Here is a 19,535-nt window from a genome sequence, read left to right as displayed (position 1 = left end):
CTGCAGATGCTTTTGGACAGTAATGCAGACAATATCTTGAGAATGTGGACAGTTGCATCAGCTACTACTGCTGATCAAGTTAATGACATTTTGAACAGTCTAAGAATGCTTAAATCATGGTTAAAATCCTTTTCCTTTTTAGTACAGGCTTTGCAACTGAGCAATGTAATCTTAGGGTCCTCAGAAATTGCTTTCTTCATGTATTGTTTAATAAAGGGAGACATGGAGTGGTCAACCACAGGCCATTGCAGTTAGACACTCCATCAACATAAATGTGTCAGCAGCATCATTGGGGGAGGTCAAAACAGGCAAGAGGGCTGATGCAGCATCATGATTCAAGCCTCACCCCTTTTGTAGACCTCATATACATGTACAAAGGGGAGCACTTTGATCACCATGCCATGACCACTGCCTCATTACTTCTGACCTTCCCAGTGGACACTGCTGGTGACAGTGCATGTCCATTTGGAAAAAGATGTTTCATCCACATTAATACATAAATAGAAAATGGCTTCATTCCACATTTATATATGCATAGTGAGTTGGAAGGTAGTCATCCCTCTAAAAACACAAGTACAGGTCAGACATCTTTTCAAGTTTATATTGATTACTAGACAATCCTGTAACCTGTTGGATCATCCTTTGAGAGAAAGATAGTACATGGCTGGTGTGGGTCTTCCGGGCTGTGTGGCCGTGTTCTGGAAGTTTTGTTTCCTAATGTTTTGCTAGCATCTGTGACCGGCATCTTCAGAGGGCAGGAGCACAGACAGGAGCAGTTCTCTCTGTGCCCAGGATGATGTGACCCTTTTATGGGTATTTATAGAGATCTGAGGGGGGGGGGCTTGGGGGTGTGTGGTGGGGGGGTTAGGGTGTGTGTGTGGGGTGTGAGGTTTGGGTTAACGAGTGGCTGCTTGTTTTGGTGTCAGAATATGTGTGTAATTCTTCCTGGGGATTAGGCAGGGTTTTTTCTTCTATTTCTTCTATTGAGTTCTATTGAGTACTGCTCCTGTCTGTGCTCCTGCTCTCTGAAGATGCCTGTCACAGATGCTGGCGAAATGTTAGGAAACAAAACTTCCAGAACACGGCCACACAGCCCGGAAGACCCGCACCAGCCATCGTATTCCGGCCGTGAAAGCCTTCAACAATACAAAGATAGTACAGTCTGATGTAACCAAAATGAACATTAAATTTTAGGCTAACCGTATTTTTTTTTTTATCCCAATGCTGGATGGTCCCGTGATCATCTAAAGAAGAGTATATATCATAAATAGAAAAATAATTATAGTGGCAAATGAACTTTAATAATAAGTCAACCTTTACTACCTAAACAGATAAACAGAATGACCACGGGATGGCAAAAAAGCAGTGGGAGCGGGAGTGACTTCCAACTTCCTGCTGGCTTCCCCATTGACTTTGCTTCTGGGAAGCTAGCAGAGAGCATCGGAAATCATGTTCATGTGACCATGGGGACACTGCAACGGCCACAACTTTGCAAATAAAACTGGTCTGAACATTGTGGAAATTTCAATTCCACAGGGGTAATGGGTCCCGGATTTTTTACACATTCTTTAAGTCAGTGGACTTTAAGTACCTGGATTCAAAAATTGTTGTGGTATAATACTCTGTTTGGGCTAACTTGAGGGTACAAATAGACAAACAGATAAACACCATGAGAGTTTTAGTAGTATATAGATAACAACTGGTTGTTCTTGCTTAGAAATGAGCAATTAATTAGCAAAAGTCATTTTATAGCAACCATTTATTTTTATATCACTCTTAGTGGTAAATATTTGAAGTTATTCTGCCAAGCTGCATAGCCATCATTTTCATAAAATACTCAATGTGTGAATAAAAGAATAACAACTTCGTGCTCTGACAATTTCAACCATTCTTGAACATTTTATTATTTAATTTGAGGTCCCAGTCAAACTGCTGAAATGCAACAGTTAAAATGTTTCCTGATGCCAGTTTTTAACATGGAGTATGTATAAGAAGTACCACAAATAATGAAATGCTTAAAAACAATAGTCTTGCACAACTGTAACATTATAGTATTCGAATCCTCTGTTTACTCTGAGAGTAATACAGTTTTTATTGTACAGTTTCAGTGCCCAAAATTGTAATCAAACATAAAACCTTTTCATATCAGACTTCAATCCTGTGGAATTACCAATGTCTTTCTACATAAACTTTTGTGAAGGCTTCAGTGAAAGAGGCATATCATCATTAAGAATGCTATAAAGGCTCAGTTTTGTAGATTATATAGTTACTGAACAGACCTCATTTGGAAAGCAATTTATATCTCTATATAAAACCCAGAAGGACTGGATGTCTTTGAAAAGTATTTGGCAATCTGAAACTATGTAAAACTGACATAGTAAACATGATTGGATATTAACAAGGATTACAGCAGTTCTTCCATAAACACAACCAAGATGACACAATGAACAATTGCTAGCCAGTTGGTAATCTCCTTTCCTTTTGGTCTGGTATCCCCATAACTTTTGTTGTGACTTCTCAGCTGGCATTTCCTGGGAAGGTTTTTTGCAAATGGCATCAAATTGGTGGTGGCCCAATCAGGGTCTGAGCCACCACACCCTCCAAAGTTATACAAGTCCGTATATGACCACAAGGTAAGAAAAATGATAGTAGAGTAGCTATTAGGCTGGAATCACATGACATAGTATTTCCCAACTACTGCTGTTTCACTATGACTAAATCAGGGTGACTGAGTTCACACATTGAGGTCACACACTAAGCTAAGCCAGAATGAACTTTGAATATCAGTTTGGTGTGGTTAAAGGCACCAGGCTAGAAACCAGGAGACCATGAGTTCTAATTCTGTCTTAGGCACAAAGCCAGCTGGGTGACTTGGGGCCTCTCTCTCTCTCTCTCTCTCTCAGCCCTAGGAAAAAGGCAAGGGCAAACCACTTTTAAAAATCTTGCCAAGAAAACTGCTGGTACTAGTCCATGTAGTCACCACCAGTCAAGACTGACTTGAAAAAACAAAGCATTTTGTATCTCAGCAAGTTATGTGAACACAGGCATTGTAGCTTGTAATAACGGATTATGGGTTCAGCTTTGTGTGAATTTTGGTAAATTCAGTAAATGGTAGCTAAGAGATTGGTGATTGGTTGATAATTATACTTAACAGCCTTAGTAACTATGTCTTCAGGTCTGAATGACACAATAAAACAAATCACAGCATGCAAAACAAAAAAGAAACAAAACCCCTGGTTTAGCACAAGCTGTGAACTCAATCATTGGCCCTCTTTAACCATGGTTTATATCTTATTGAATAAACCATAGTTAAACAAATGCATGGCTTAAAATGATGTGTGAACCAGATTGATGGCTTGCTTAGAAACATGACCTATTCAACATGGTAGAATTTACAAACAAATGTATAAGCATAAGATTGTGCTCTAGGGCATAATTCTGAACACATTTATACTTGTTGGTAACTCACATAGTAAAATTTAACTTGTGGCAATAAAAGGTCATGGAAATGAAAGATAGGCCTGGATGTTTTTTAGAGGTTTGCCAACTGGACTCTGAGGGAGGAACTGAATAAAGCCCAGATAGATTGATGACAAAGATGTAGACTGAAGTTTGGGGATCAAGGGGAAAAAAACATTCTGGGTGATGAGAAGTTAGTTTAAAATTCCAGCATCAGGCAGAGACCCTTCGCATAAAAATAAAATTTTAAAAAATCCAAATAATTTTATTAAGTATTATAGATGAAAAGAATAAAAGCCAATACAGGCTACAAAAAATACAAATAGAAAAATACAAAAGAAAAGAAAAGAAAAAAGAAAGAAGTAACTTCCCCCTTCATCCCAGTAAGTAAAGACAATCTTAATAGCTTATCACTATGTCTAAATATGACATAATCTCTCTTCACCCCTTATCTCATCTACTGAATTAAAAAAGCAAAATCCAAATGCTTTGTCAGTCATTCTTTATCAGCAAAAGTCCGGTAAGCGACCAGATGTAACTATTTTTCTCCTTTAGCCCTGGTCAAGTAAGCCAACCTTGTATTCCTTCCCTGAGTTTTTAAAAATATCTTTTAACCCCTACAAAAAGAATCCCAGAGCTAGTTTTCTGGCCATCTATGTTTCAAGCCAAAAATCTTTCAGAACTTTAGCAGATTTCTTTTGTATATCCAATAAGTAAAGTTTGTCCTTTTGTTTGTCACTTCTTATAAAGTCCTGCAGAACCTTAACAGAGCTCTTTTGTATATCCAGTGGAAAAAAAATTATCCAAGTCAATACCTGGTTCAATATTTGTACAGGTAGTCCTCGCTTAACAACCGTTCGTTTATGATGGTTCAAAGTTATGACAGCCTCAGAAAGGAAGCTTTATGGTCACTTCCAGCCATCATAAAACATTGTGCCACACACTCCCACAGTCACATGGCCACATTTCAAGTGCTTGGCAACCAGTTTGCATTTACAACTGGTTGCCAATTAACTGTGAAAAATCTAAAATTTCGGTCTTTGCTAAAGGAGCCACCCCACAACCCTGGAGAGTAGAAGGGCACAAATTAGAGCAGGTTACTGCATTTAAATACCTTGGGGCAGTTTTCCACTCTAAAGGCACTTGGAACATGCACTAGAATCACACAGTGCAGCTAGCTCTTACAAGTGCTATTAAGCGCTTCTTTTATACAAGCAGAGGACAATTAATCCCTGCAGCATTAAAACCTTTTGAGACCAAACCACTGGCCCAAATCCTTTATAGGATGCAAGTAGGAATCTATGCCAAGAAGGATGCATTCAAAAGTGCAAACAAATTTTTTGAGGTCTGTCCTCACTGCATCCAATGGAACAGCAGATGCCCATTTAAGGCTAGAGTCAGGAACGCCTGCAATCCAGGTAAGGTCCTGGAGGAGGAGGATAAACTACTGGCTGAAAATCCAATTCTTCCCAGTCAGACTGACCCCTTTAGTTTTAATAGACAATTTTCCTTCTCCCTGGAAACAGGTCATAGAGTGGAAGTTGGCATTATAGGGGCTTTTTGTGCCATTCCTAATTTCTTTAGGATATGACCAAGCCAAACTACTGCTCACACAAAGAATAAGGGATATGGAGTTTCAGACTGAACTTAAAAGGTTCCCCCAACATAGCAGAAATTGGATAAATAAGGGCACTTGGGAACCAGCAAGATATCTACACAATCCAACTTTCCTCAAGCTGAGGTAACATCTTACCATCTGCACTGCTGCAAGGCAGATATTCCAAAATCCCATTAACCACGTGTACCTGCGCATGTGGCGAAGAGGAGATTGAAACCATTTCACATGTATTACTACATTGTAAACTCTACAGGGATATCATATCTGCTTATCCTCTGCCCCTAATAAGTGATTTTCCTGGAAGGCCAAACAATTTCTGTGTGAACTATCTTCTAGAAGATTTGAAACCATTTATCACCGTGCAGTAGCCAAATTCTGTGTTGCCGCAATGAAAATAAGGCATAACTGGGTACAGAAATAATTACTTCTGTTTTATTTATCACTTTAGATTTAACACATACTAGCTATCTTGTTTTTATATGATATACATCGTCATAGATTCCAATATTTTAGATTTACACTTGCATAGGTAATTAATGCATCGTTATAGTAGTGTATGTCATATTTTTATGTGTTATTTTATCTTTGTTGTGCTTGTATTTTATCTCATCTGTTTGATTTTACTATGGTAGTGTTGATGTTGTTGTGGTATTTATGCTCGTCATTGACCAAATAAACAGTATTTCATTTCATTTCATTTTACCAATAGGATAGATTTCTTCAGGGAATCCCTTGGCCAGTGAAAATCCAAGTGCATATTCCTAGCACATCTTCCAAATTCGCCCACCGGCTCAGCTCTCTTCAGCTTGTTTCAGTAACTTCACTTTTGTCATACAATGAAGAGAAGTTTGCTGAGCAAAGAACCAGTATTTCCTCATGAGATCCTCAGCAGCAGCCCAACAGAAATTTCACCAACTATACAGCCTTAACAGTTTCAGACTTTCATTCTGTCATGCACGTAAGAGCCACAAATAAACCCAGCAAAACTAAGGTCAGTTTTGTTTGGTGTCTCTTCTATTGATTTCTTTGATTTATCTCTATCTTTGATAAGCACTCAAAGTGGATGGCACAGCGGTGGGCACAGCTAGGATTCCAGAGCCACATACAACCTCCACACCTCTCATTGTGGTTCCTAGGCTATCTTCTGACTGCATGGTTAATGTTGATTCTCCATAATTTTGAGGCAGGAAACCTAGAAATCTAAAATAGCCTTCATACAGCATAACAAAACAAAGATTAACCCTAACAGACACAAATCAGAATTAACCCCCATACGTGCGCATGCACACACACACACAACTACCTTAGAAGATGCAGGCGTTGCTAACATGATGTACTTTTAACCAGGTATGATCTTTGCTCTGCTCACTGAAGACCTCACTCCAAACCATTACAGCGGCCTTTAGCCACAGAAAGATTGCCTCCTGTAGCGTATCAAAATGATGACTGAGTTGCAGTGTTTGCTCTTTGCCTTCCCTGGAATCAAGGTTTCTTGATTCTTACCATGCTGATTTTTTACTGAATAATAAGAAGGACCAGGTACAGTGCAGGCACAATTTCAGCTGTGCAAACATTCCCTTTACTTCCATGATGATACTGCACTTAGAGTAAGACTGCAGCGTAGGGGCAGAAATCTAAAGTCAGTTTAACTATGACTGTCAATATGTTGCACTATTTGTGCTGATTCATATTCACTGGGAAAATAGCCTTCGATACAAATACCTGTATCAAGGTATGTAATGTAAGCATATTGTCAGTATTTTATATACGGCTCTCTGCTTACTAAACCTTGTAATACTCAATATAAGATGGCTTTCCCACTAAAAGTAAGGGTAGTTCAAAAGCAGGTACAAAAGTAGATAATTCATACCCATCAACAACATTCCATTCATATGAATTCAAGATGGCTGCCTGTGTGCCAAGTGAGTGCTCCACCTATAATGCTGAGCCCCTCTGACAACAAACTTTCTCCTCTTTCTTTGAAGTAATTTGGTCTGATTTTGTAGACAAAATTGATTTATCTGAGCAATAACTTCTGTGTCTGCTTTCAGTGACAAGAATTTGCCTATCAAATTCTTGCCAGGAGTGAGATCTTACCTCTTACAACTGGGTGAGGCCCTGTTAGCACTGGGATGATCACAGCAATTATGGGGGAGGGGGGAATTCTCATGGTGGTTGGAGGCCGACAGTTTCTCAAGCAAATCAATTAAATGTGGAAAAAATAAAAAGGAGTACAATTTAAAGGAAATTAGAATCTCACAGCACAAAGAAACAGCGAGTGACATTTTAAAAGCCATAGCAATTAGTGGATTGAATTGGATTGACTGGAGGAAGACAAGGAGGAAGAGGAGCTGACAGGCTTATTGGAAGAAGAAAAGGTCTATCCCTGCACTCCAGCTGAAGAGGAAGCTGCAGTCACCAAGGGTCAAGTCAACAATATTGGAAACTATTGCTGTGGATAGGCTAGTGAGAAAGAAGAGATGGCCCAGGACAAAAAAGCACTGCAGCACTTGTGATATGAAGCTCACCCTAATGAAGAAATGTCATAATCAATCAGAAAAAAAATGGATAATCACACATCTATGTCTATATTTTTCTCCTGGAATTCTCAAATATATGAGAACTACAGATCATTCACTTTGTTTTATTCCTTGCATTACTGTATTTAGTGATATTTACTGGAAATCCTATCTTCATTACTGGTGAGAAAATTTAAGATGCCTGGTCTGACCTTTGCAGTGGATGAGGACACAAGCCAGGTTAAGAAGACTGCTCTCCAGATGGAAGACAGAGTGGGAGGAGGAACAGCCCGAATGGCAATACTGTGGTTCTCCTACTCATAACCTGGGACTCTGTTGACAGCAGATCCTGGGACATGGGGAGACTGGTTGATTAGTTAGTTGACTGAGGTACTGTAGGACGGTGGAGTTGTAAGGAGATATTAGCTGGTACGTGAGGCAGCTTTGCAAGGAGGAATAGTGAGTAGTGATTAGTGAAAAGATTGGAGACTGATTAGGGGAGTGCCTATGGTTGGAGTGGTAGGATTGTGGACTAGTTAGCCATGTGGAGAGTTTCAACTTGTGGCCTTGTAGGGGTTGAACTGGTGGTAAGAAGTCGAATACGACATGGTAGAAGATATAATCAGGTGAACTGTTACAGGGTAAGGCAGATCAATAATTTGGTGCTGGTCTCCTCTTCTAGCCCAAATGCCTCAATCCTGAGCCCAAGAAACCAGATCACTGATGACCTTGCCTTGATCTCCTGATGATAAACACCAGGTCCATTTGTGATAATATGTTCATCCTTGATCTAATAGCAGATGAACAAGTGGACCTGGCATGTATCCCCAATGGAGGGGATGTTCTCTCTTCAAACAGCCTTGGAATTCTCCAAGGCTCAGGAGTTTGGACTCTATGGCAATTATGGGCTTGTCCCAGATAATATCTGGTCATACACACAGGTAGACATATGCTTAATGTCCATCAACTAGCTTCAACTGGTCTAGAATACAACAGTGTGGTCAGTCATGAGCATGCCCACATGATACTTTTGTTTCACAAGCTGCCCTGGTTCCCCGTATGCTTCAGGGTATGATTCAAGGGGCTGGTTATCACCTATAAATCCCTACAGGGCATAGGGCCAGGCTATTTGAGGGACTGCTTATCTCCCATGGTTTCTACCTGGCTGGTAAGAGGCGATAGAGTTGGTATGCGCTGGGCTTCTTCAGTTTAGCAGTGCCATCTATCAGGATTCAGGAAGTTTATCTTCTGTCACAGTGCCTGCCCTCTGGAATGAGATGCCTCTTGAGATCCGTGTGTCTCCCACCCTGATGGCATTCTGGAAGGCCTTGAAGACCTGGCTCTTCTCCCAGGCCTTGAGGTAGGGTGGATGGAGCCCCTCACTGGATATGTTTTTGTATATGTTTTATAATGAGTAGCTGAATTCCCTCTTGTTTATTCACTTTGTACTGTGTTTTTATTTTTTGCTATACTGTAAGCTGCCCAGAGTCGGTTTGGAGTCAGGTAGCAACAAACAAACAAAACATTTATGGCAAAGAGAAGAATTTGGACGTAAGTCCTAATTTAGTTAAGGAGGCTTGTTAATCATGACTAAAAAAAAGCCCCATTGACTTCAGCAGATTTAATCCAAGTTAAAAAGTGCAAACTAAATTTAAGTCCCATTCCATTATTATTTTCAATTCAAAATAAATGTATAGAGTCTATAATCCAACATATACACTTATGTGGAAACAGCCTATTGAATTAATGAGACTAACTTGTGAATTAATTTGCATGGGAATGTACTCTATGTCATGGAGCTGAACTTTTGCTGAATTATTATTTGTTAGCCTATATATGGCAGCGGTTCAGAAAGAGTCTTTAACTACTAAATTAAACAGTGAATGCTAAATGCATTCAGTTGAAGGTGCTTGTAAGACATTAATTTCACACTTGACTGGACATAAATACAAACCTGGTTTTCAATTCACTCTTACAATATATATGCCTACACACACACACACATACACACAAATATATGTGTGCACACACACACACACATTCTCTCTTATATACTTTCCTTGTAAAACAGAGGAAAAATACACTATACTACAAACTGCATCAAATTAACCAATTATATAGTTAATGGGTTTGAAACAATAAAAATAAACTGCAAGAAAAATGAAGTACCTTTAAAATCTTAGAGACAAATTGCCTAAAATGTTGACTTTTTGTATAGACTTTCTAACTAGAACAGATTTCTCCAACCTCATGGCCTCCAGACAGTTTGGGGCTATATTCCCAGAACTCCAGTAATCAGGCCTTGGGGACTTAAAGACCCAAACATTTGGAGGATCACAAATTGGTAATGCTGAATAAAGTTACAGATTGCATCGTTTCAGAAACACAGCATGTTTTTGGACCTGATAAAGTACCAAAGATACATTACTAATGTTCTCCCACTGTTACTTTCCAAAAATGCTGTTCAAATATTCCAGAGTTGCAGTGTTTAAGGTGGGCAGCCGAAGAAATTCTTTAAATAATTTTTTTTCAAGAACTGAAGTGAAATAGGAAAGCTTTATTTTGCAAATGGTTTGCATCTCCAGTAAGAACCTTCTAGTGTTACTGGGAAACCTGAAAGGTACAACTGTTGGTGGGGGGGGAACATACCTTCAGTGAAACCCGAACAACCAGCATGATGTTTGTGTTGCCAAGGCAACTGGGGCCAATATTCCATGTTTTGCTGCACCATGCTACACTATGGTAGCTTCTTTCCAATGCAAAAGAACAGAAAATATCTCCCTAGTTTCCTTAGCAACAAAAATATTCCTTAATAGCAATATGGGTTCACTTGTCCTCAGTGACATTGGCACATAACCCCATCTGATTGGTTAAGTAGCATTCCAATATCACTGTGTTCTATAGAATGAGAGGCACAGATGGGAGGCGTCCAGGGCCATCCAGATGTTGGTACTTCATTATCAGACATTTTGCCTGAGTGTTGGAATCCAGCAACCCCTGCCTGATGCGATTCTTGATTAGTTGAGATCATTTGGGGAGAAAGTCTCCCTCCTCAGTACTGACCCAGCAGCATCCGGGAAAACAAATTCTTCTAGGTTAGGTTGTTTCAACCTGTAATTTCATGATTCCTAATTCTCTGAAATGTTTTGGAGGAAAAGAAATCTCCTCCTACCTCACCATCAATAGCACGGATGCAGCAGCAGTACGGAAAAGCAACAGTTGTAAAAACAAATAGTTTGAAAGATTTGAAGAACATTTTGTATCCAGGAAGGCATATTTTCACATAAAATAGTTGAAAAAGAAATTCAACACAATCTCTGTACAATAAAAGTACAATGCAGCTTACAAGAGAAAGTTATGAGCAAAAAGACAAGGGCATGCAGAAGGTCATTCAATTTCCCACATATTTGGATAAAGATGAATGCCTGATTGTGGCCATTTTTTACATCATAAACCATGATTTATCAAACACGACAGCTGCCTTAACTTAAGAAAAAGGACTCAGTGTGACTTAACACGATGTCCTGATTCACATAACCTACTAAGACATGTTTCTTTGCCTAGTTAGCTGTAGTTTAGCAGATAGTATGAATGCTGTTTAATCATGATATACTGAATAAAGAAATATTAGTTAGGTGCATGCATAATAAACCATCTGCTTACAAATCTCTTTAATTTACACATTAGCTACTTCATGCCTTAATGTGATATGTGAACCTAACCAGAGTCTTTCAGATCTTATTATATAGTCTTAAGCTGGGTTGCAACTGGAAGCCTCAATATGTCATTCCCTGGCAGTCAAACTGCTACAAGGTGAATGTTCTTCATGTAATGTTAAGTCAGGAAATTTTAATCATAGTTTATTGAACAACATATATCACAGAGAGCCATGATTTGTTCAATAAATCAGAACTGGCTGGGTTCACACATTTCCCTAAGCCAGAACCAAGCAAACTGTATTTTGGCTTCACAGCCTATAAAACTAGCCTAGTGTTAATGTTAACTTAATATTAGCATTAATGTTAGTTCATGCTTAACATTGAGCCACGATGGCTGGATTCACAGACTGCACCCAGCCAAAAGCAAACCAAGCAAAATGTGACTCAGAATAATATGTGAACCCACCTTATAGGATTCTTTTAAATTTATGTCTCTATGGTCTTCTCAGTTTCTTCCTCTTCACAAAGTTTTAGTTCCTAGCCCAGCGTTTTCTCAGACAGACTTTTTTCCCCCTATAGTCTCCGTTACCCAAAATAACTGGCTGTGGGTCCTTAGGCCTGCCCTAAGACAGGGGTCTCAGACTCACAACTCATAGGCCTCATGCAGCCCTTCGAGTCATTTCTTTGGCTGCAACAATGCTTAATTAGTCAGCAAAGACATGAAAACCAATAAAGAAACAGAAAGAAGTATAGTTGTACAATTGTATGAGCAGAGGTGTTCTAGCAAATTTGAGTGAGTCATGAATTTTTTTAGGTGGCCCCAAAGGTCTCCAATTTATGCTTAATCCTCTTGTGCTACCTGGCCTCCAATAGCTGGTGTGCATTCAGTTGTGTGACCCCAGCTTCTTATTCATCACCTTTCCCCCCAAGAAAGCTGGAAGGCTTTCTGGGGCGGGGGGAATCCTGAATACTAAGGCAGTCAGGCACCACCAGGACCTTCTTCCCTGGGCTACCTTTGCTCATCCTAGTTAGGAGAAGTCACCAGAACAGAGGAGCAGGTGCGGACTGCCTATTGAGGACAAGCCTGGTCGGAGAAGGTCTGGCCAGCAGGCAGAGGAGGGAGCAAGAGGGAAGCTGGTCGTTTCTCTCATTTCATTTAGCTCCACTTGTTTGTGGGAGCTGTGGCTGCCACCCGCAACCTTGCTGCTGGAAAAGGAAGGGAGCTTCCTCGGCTTCTCTGCTCTTGCACACATTTCAGTTGGGCTTTGGGGAACCAATCGATCACGTGAAAGAGTCACCCCTTCCTCAAAAAAGGTAAAAAGGAAACCAACAGAGGAGGAAACTCATGGTGGCATCATGCAAGGGGTGAGCAGTGGGCCCTAACACTGATAATCACAGGTTACAACTATTCCCCACTTTAGGTTACAGAAAGTAAATAAGATGCGTGCATATATAGATAGAGGCCAATTAATTAGGTGCCATCAAGTCAGGCCCAACTCCTGGTGACTAGACAGACAAGCACCCTCCATCTCAGCCCGCCTCTGCTGACAATCTTCAGCTTTCCAGGGACATTCCTATAATCTCTTTTATTGTTTATCCAGTTTATCTATATTTTTCTCTTCTACTTCTGCCAAAATGGCTAAGCATAGTTGTTTTTGCTAGTTCATCATCTGTTTGCACCACATGCTCAAAGTGCATCAATTTCATTGCCTCAAGGGAGCAGTTAGTCTTTATTTCTTCCAGGGATGATTGATTGGGGTTTTCTTTGCAGTCCATAGTACTCTTAGTAACCATCTTCACATCCACAATTTGAAGGCACCTGTCTTTTTTTCTCCTCCTCTTTCTCAGTGATCCGTTTTCATAGCTGTTCATTACCAGTGGGGAAGTGAGCATGAAACTGAGCAAACTCAGGGAGGAAGTGAAGGACGGGAAGGCCTGGCGCGATATGGTTCATGGGGTCACGAAGAGTCGGACACAACTTAACGACTGAACAACCACCACCAGTGGGGAAGACATTGTTTTAATTCAGTTTGTACAGCACTTCAAAACAGAATAGGTATTTCAGAGCGTGCACGGGTGTGCTCACAGAATCTGTTGGAAGCTCCTTAATCCAAGCATGTCTTTTCCCAGGATTACCCTGGAGCTGCCAAACACAGTGGCACAATCACAGGAAAAGACACTGCTGCTTTAAGGGGTTGCTGATGGTAAGGAGTTGCCAAAAGAGTGCTAAATGAGCATTCCTGGGCACTCCATTTGAATCTGAAATGCTGCACAACCTTATTAACTATTTTGTTCTTCATTGTCATAGAAACATCTTTATCCTTCCTGATTTTGTCTGCTTCTCACTGCCTTCCTCCCTAACATAAATCTGTTTATTTCTCCAACATATAGCCCTTGTTTATCTATTCCTGAGCCCAAGAAAACAAAACTATCTACCACCTTTGTTTCTTTGTTGTCATCTGTGAATTCACCAGGCCTGCTAGATCCCTTTGTCTTCTTCCTATTTAACATTAAGCCAGATTTTTCCCTTTCTATTTTTACTCTCCTTAACAAGCTTTTCTAAGCCTTCTTTACTTTCAGCTAAGAAAAGGGTGTCATCTGCATATCTCAAATTGTTAGTGTTTTAGCTTCCAATTTTGATTCCAGCTGTCATCTCTTCTAGTCCTTGCATTCCTGTATAATATATTCACTGTATAAGTTGAGCAAACATGGGGACAATATGCCTCCTTGTCTCACACTCTTCCCTGCTCTGTTCTGTTTCTCCAGGCCCACTTCTTACAGTAGCCTCTTGTTCCCTGTAAATGTTTCTCAAAAGAGTAACCAAGTATTCTGGCATGCCCATTTGACCTAATAGTTGCTATCTTTTGGCATGTTCTACACAAAGGTAGCCTATAAAGCAAAGGTAATCCTCCTTAGAGTCTCTTGCTCTGTCCGTTATCTTATTCAGATTTATATCCTACCTTTATTTTGTATAACTCAAGGCAGCACACATCTTGCTCCTACCACCTATTTTCCCCACAACAGCTCTGTGAGGTGTTATCTGATTTAATGCCCCTCTGCCTTTTCTGAAATGGCCAATTTGGCCTTTTTGTCTGCATGTATGACTATTCTTTGTAAATGTTGTACAAAACTTTGCTTGCATGTGGAATTAGTGTAACTCTTTGGTAATTTTCACTCTTCTTCATAATGCACAACGCTTAGTAGCAGTACTTCCTTTCTAGATGTTGCGTTTATCATCTCTTGCCATTTGCTATAGAATTCCTCAACGTCATCCACCATTGTGCCTATAGTATGGGCATAGACTTGTAAAACATCCACTGGATAAAGCTTTGCACCTATCAGAAATGTTTGAGAAGAAGTGCCCAAATTTCTTCAGGCTTCTGTGGGAAAGAAAGGACACTTTAAAAGTCTTCTTAACTTTAAGGATTGAATTTCTTAATTTAACCTCTGTTTTTTTTCCCAGGCTCATGGAAAAGTCTGAAAAACAGTGGGCCTCCCTTAATGAATAGTACACAGGTCCTGCACTCACCCCAGGTCTGAATCACTTCTTCTGAATAATTGTAAAGAGATACACAGCCCTGGTGGAAATCCACACAATCTAACAGATATGATCCTGTTATCTATTAGGTTATAGCCAAGCACATAACAATGTTCCATTATCATTCCATGTCTTTGCATAGTCTCATACCTTAACTGGTGTATCACAATCACTTGACATTCTAGTCCACCTAAGTTCACTTATTCCTAAAACAACTAAAGCATGTTCTAGTTCCACTTCAATAATTCCAGGTTTTCCTTCTTTTATATGTTTCCCATTCCATATTCCAATAATATGTATCTTTTTAAAATTAGGAACTCCTTTTTCAGTTCGGACACCATCGGTGACCAGACTTCCTTGCAAATTTGGCCTGGAGGTATATATTACCTCTACATACTTGTGAAATTTTTGACATTTTTCCTCAGTAGCCAGAAGAGAGCCTTCCAAATGAAGTGTCTCATCATCCAGAACCCAAACATGTTTGGGCTATATCTATAAACTTCTTGACAACTCTACAGAAATATTTCACCATTGCCTTCTTCTAGGTTTTATTTTGGAGTTCCTTCTCCTAAGTGGCTGACTTCACCCATCCATGAGTTCAACCCCACTGTGGACTGTTCTTAGCTCCCCTCTCCCCCCACCATTAGCAAGGATGGTCCTACCAGAAGCTCACGCTCCCACTGGCATTATTCTCAGGGTTACTGGAGCTGTTGAATTCTCCTACTACATCAAGGCAATAATCCCCTGGGATGGATTACATAGATAAATAGATACATGGGTAAGTATATCGTGTATTCCCATAATACTCAGGAATATGCAAAGAACAACATTTCAGTTTCAAAACAGAGGGGTGACAATGCTCAATACATTCTTTCCTCTGTGAAATTCTAAACCTCTTAAAGATTGTCATACAATTATTAGTCCAAGGCTGGAAAATGATTTCTAGCACAAGAATAGCCAAATCAGTTTTTCTACTAATGCCTTAACACAGAGCAGATTATACTTCTGAAGCACTGATATATAAATCCATGTAAGTAAGGAAGCAAAGAGACCTCTTCAACATTATCTGAAACAGCTGTCAAGACTACACACTCTTCCTGATTTAACCCCGAGGAATCCCTAAGATTAAACTATTAAGTAGGATAGCAACTCTTATTGTTCCAGCTGTAACTACTGAACCTGCCATTGACCTTTTCTCTCAGATCTGGTCATAGTCTCTTTTGCTAACTTTTTATTCTCAGATTACTGCAGTGCACTTTACTTAAAGATGGAGCTACAGCAAGTTAACAGACCATGCTTTTCCCTGTGACAATATCCTCATGTGCTGGTGATAAAAGCAGGATCGCTTGAAGTCCTATCTGAACTGCATTTGTTAACCATTAAAGGAACTGCATATGTGTTCTTCAGCTGATGAGAATAAACATGAGGACAAATTATAATTTAATTGTCCACTATGTTAATCTAATGGGAATTTATTCATAGGATTAAATTATGAACTCCTGTTAAAAAATTGCAACATAAATATTTGCCAAACAGTGCAGAATGCCAAGTTCATTTTGACACACAGATATGAGCTACTTTAAAACTCCCTGTAGTACTAGAGGTTTAACTTTTTTTTCTTTTTTACAAAATAATAAATCATGGGAGCCCCTGAGGAGGCCTGGGGGAAGAAACGATATAAGCATTATGACATCATCACATATGTTACACAATTTATGAACTTGTGTTAGAGGTCATGACCTGCAATGACATCACAACACCCTGTCCTCATTTTGAGGATATTGTGGCTTGTCATGAACACCTCTGTTTGGAATGAAAAAATGATGTCCAGTGATATAGTACAAGGCATTTGAAGGAAGTGCTTCACAAACAAAGCACCTCTCTTCAAATCATTAAACTGGCCACATCTTTTGCAAAGTGCCAGTAACTGCTTCATAATCTGTTCCTGGCTGTTTCCATATATGTCAGTAGAAGATCATTTAGGCATCTGTATGTTCACAATTCCAAAGATTTAAAATTATGAATGTGAATGTGCCATATGATAAATATATAAATCTGATTAATTCAACACAAATATTATTTTGTGCCTATTAGACACATCTCTTGAAATAGATCTTCCTGTTGCAAGATACATGCATTTCAGGAAGAAAGTGATGGTTTTAACTAAGAGATCTGGGGCTAAAATACAGCATTGGTTCAGATGACATGGTCCCTGCTATAGTGGAAAGCTCACTCGGTTTGGTAGATGTATATTTTTGTTCTCATTATATACCAATATTCTGGAAATTAACAGGAGAACAATAGAAGTGAATAATATGTATTTCTAGGATTTAAAAAAATTATACCACAAGATTGGAAAGTATCAGTTCTTCATCAGTTATACAAAGCTTTGAAGAACTTATTTTCTGTAAACATTTTGCAGCTAGAAGTACCAATAGGAGGACCATTTAGAAATTTGAGCTGCTTATACTACTTTTAATTTCCCATTTCCCATCTATTTCTCCTCTTATGTGATTAAAATGTTATTTAATTATGTATTATTATTATTATTATATATATATTATGAAAGCAAGGCTTGATTAATATATGTGTCAGCATGTATGTGTGTAAATGTTGTAAGGAGAATTATTTTCTCTTTTGCTGTTCTATTTTTACATACAAATAAAGTTTAAAAATGTTTATCAGTTACATTAATTGAATATGAACAAAACACTGAAAAAATTGAGTTGCAAAGGAAAATATATCTTTAACAGTAATGTGCTCAGATCACTGAATTTAACATTGCAACATTTGTTTCTTAAACATCTAAGTCAAAACTGTTGTAGATAATTATCTACCCACTAAAAATAATAAGGCATTTTAAATCATTATATGTATGTATGTATTTATGTATGTGTGTGTGTGTGTGTGTGTGTGTGTGTGTATATATATATATATATACATACATACATACATACATACATACATACATACATACATACATACTGCAAATAATTGAGGGGGAGATTTATTTATGCTGAATTCTTATAAATAGGTGGAAGTAAATCTCATTGAGCTCAGTGAACTTACCTCTGAGTAAATATGCAAAAGATTATATGTTGGGATTTAAAGGATTATCTGGTCACCTCATTTTCATAGTAGTTTATTGCCCAGTGGTCTTAATGGAGTAGCTTAAGAATAGACTAAATGATTTCCACACTGAGTATTTCAGCTTCAGTCCCTGGCATCTCCATTTGTAAGGATCAAGTAGCAGATGAGGAGAAATAATTCTGTTTCAGATTCTGGAAAATCATTACCAGTCAGAACTGATGCAGCTTAGACTAATGTAAGAACATAAGAAGAGTTCTGAGTCATAAGGGCAAAGGATTATTTTGCCCAGATCTGTGGTCACATAGTGGCCAAGTTTATGCATCAAAAGGCTCACAGACATGGACATTGTTGGTCTCCAGCAACTGATTTTTAAAGCATTGGATTCTGGAGTTAATCTAGTGTCATCAAAATTAATAGCAGTGATCTCCCTATCCATAAACTTGTCTAATGCCATTTGAAATGTCCTAAATAGTGGGGTTTTATCATATCTAGTAATAAATTCCATCATGTAGAAATTCTTTTAATTATTTCTTGACTTCTCTATATCGATGACTTTAGGTCTAATATTTTGAAAAATGACCCCAAAAAAGTTATTTTTATTTCATCCATGAAAGGGATAGCTATTGTTCTCTCTAAAAATTGGCTAAATCAGAGGTGGAGAACATGTGACTATTCAACATCCCACACACAAGTCCTAGCAGTCCTATCTAATAATGAGGGATACTGAGATGCTACCATTAAGCAGCATTTTGAGGAGCAGAGGTTCCTCATACCTGGGCTTGCTAGATTAATAGGCAGGTGCTTATATTTCTAAGTAAGAGGAATTTAAAGTCTATACTAGAGACTCATTTTGGATTTTAAATTCCTAAGCTTCATAATTTTTCTGAACATTTTAAAATTTCATCCTTTAGAATAAATTATTTAACCACTGGGAAGGCTAGACACTTCATTAACTGTATGAAGTATTAGCATTCCAAATGAGGTCTTGGTCAATGAGTTGATAAGTGGGGTGACCAGATGGAGAAGATGAAATGGCTCATATATCTTGAACAGTCAGGCAAAAGAGAGTACTAACAGCTACAGTTTATCTCATACTTCACATGCCAATTTTTCTCTCTTCTATTTAACTATTAAAGCTGCAGGTAGTACCTGATAACTTATGTCAACCAAGTACCCTTCAGATATGTTAGACACCAGACTGGAGAGAGCTGTTTTATATATAAAGGAACCCCATCAATGGAATGGATAGGTCAAACAGAAGAATAACATTATTTTAAGGGCATGGCTATCTACAGGAATTTGGTATGTGGGGATACTTCCTACCATCCTCAAATGTTTGAAATAAAGATTGAGTTCACTTACCCATATTTTCTTCAGATGCTTGCCATTAGAGGAAGATTCTTTGAACCATATCCACTTTGCGATCGATTCCACAAAAACCAACAACCCCGAACATCCTTATAAAATTATTTAAAAGGAGATGAGGAGCGGGGGAGAATCTTTCCTGCAGCCAATCCAGTAGCGTTGCCAAGCTTGTTCAGGGCTCACAGCATGTTCAGCTTTGTGTTGAATAATATACTAATAGTTAGCATAAATCATTAGAGCAACTTTACTACATAAAAGACCGAAGCATTTAATCTGAATTGTTCTTT

At 38.8% G+C, this 19,535-nt stretch overlaps 1 long non-coding RNA gene across 4 annotated transcripts in view; it reads right to left on the bottom strand.

Annotated features, from left to right (window-relative positions):
* LOC112541318 (uncharacterized) overlaps window positions 1-19,535 on the bottom strand; it is a 65,363-nt gene that overhangs the window by 5,288 nt on the left and 40,540 nt on the right. The window contains exon 5 of one of the 4 annotated variants that reach the window (XR_015797180.1): window positions 19,373-19,442. The exons of the other annotated variants lie outside the window; for them this stretch is intronic. This is a non-coding gene — a long non-coding RNA (uncharacterized LOC112541318). Of the gene's footprint in view, window positions 1-19,372; window positions 19,443-19,535 lie in introns of those variants that run through there. 4 annotated transcript variants of the gene reach the window in all.

This window comes from Python bivittatus, unplaced genomic scaffold (assembly GCF_059951505.1).
Source record: "Python bivittatus isolate LINGU-HERP-01145 unplaced genomic scaffold, Pbiv_v1 ctg000480_np1212, whole genome shotgun sequence".
Taxonomy (NCBI): Eukaryota; Metazoa; Chordata; class Lepidosauria; order Squamata; family Pythonidae; genus Python; species Python bivittatus.
The sequence above is the reverse complement of the archived record's forward strand: the minus strand, read 5'-3'. Positions and strand labels throughout refer to the sequence as shown.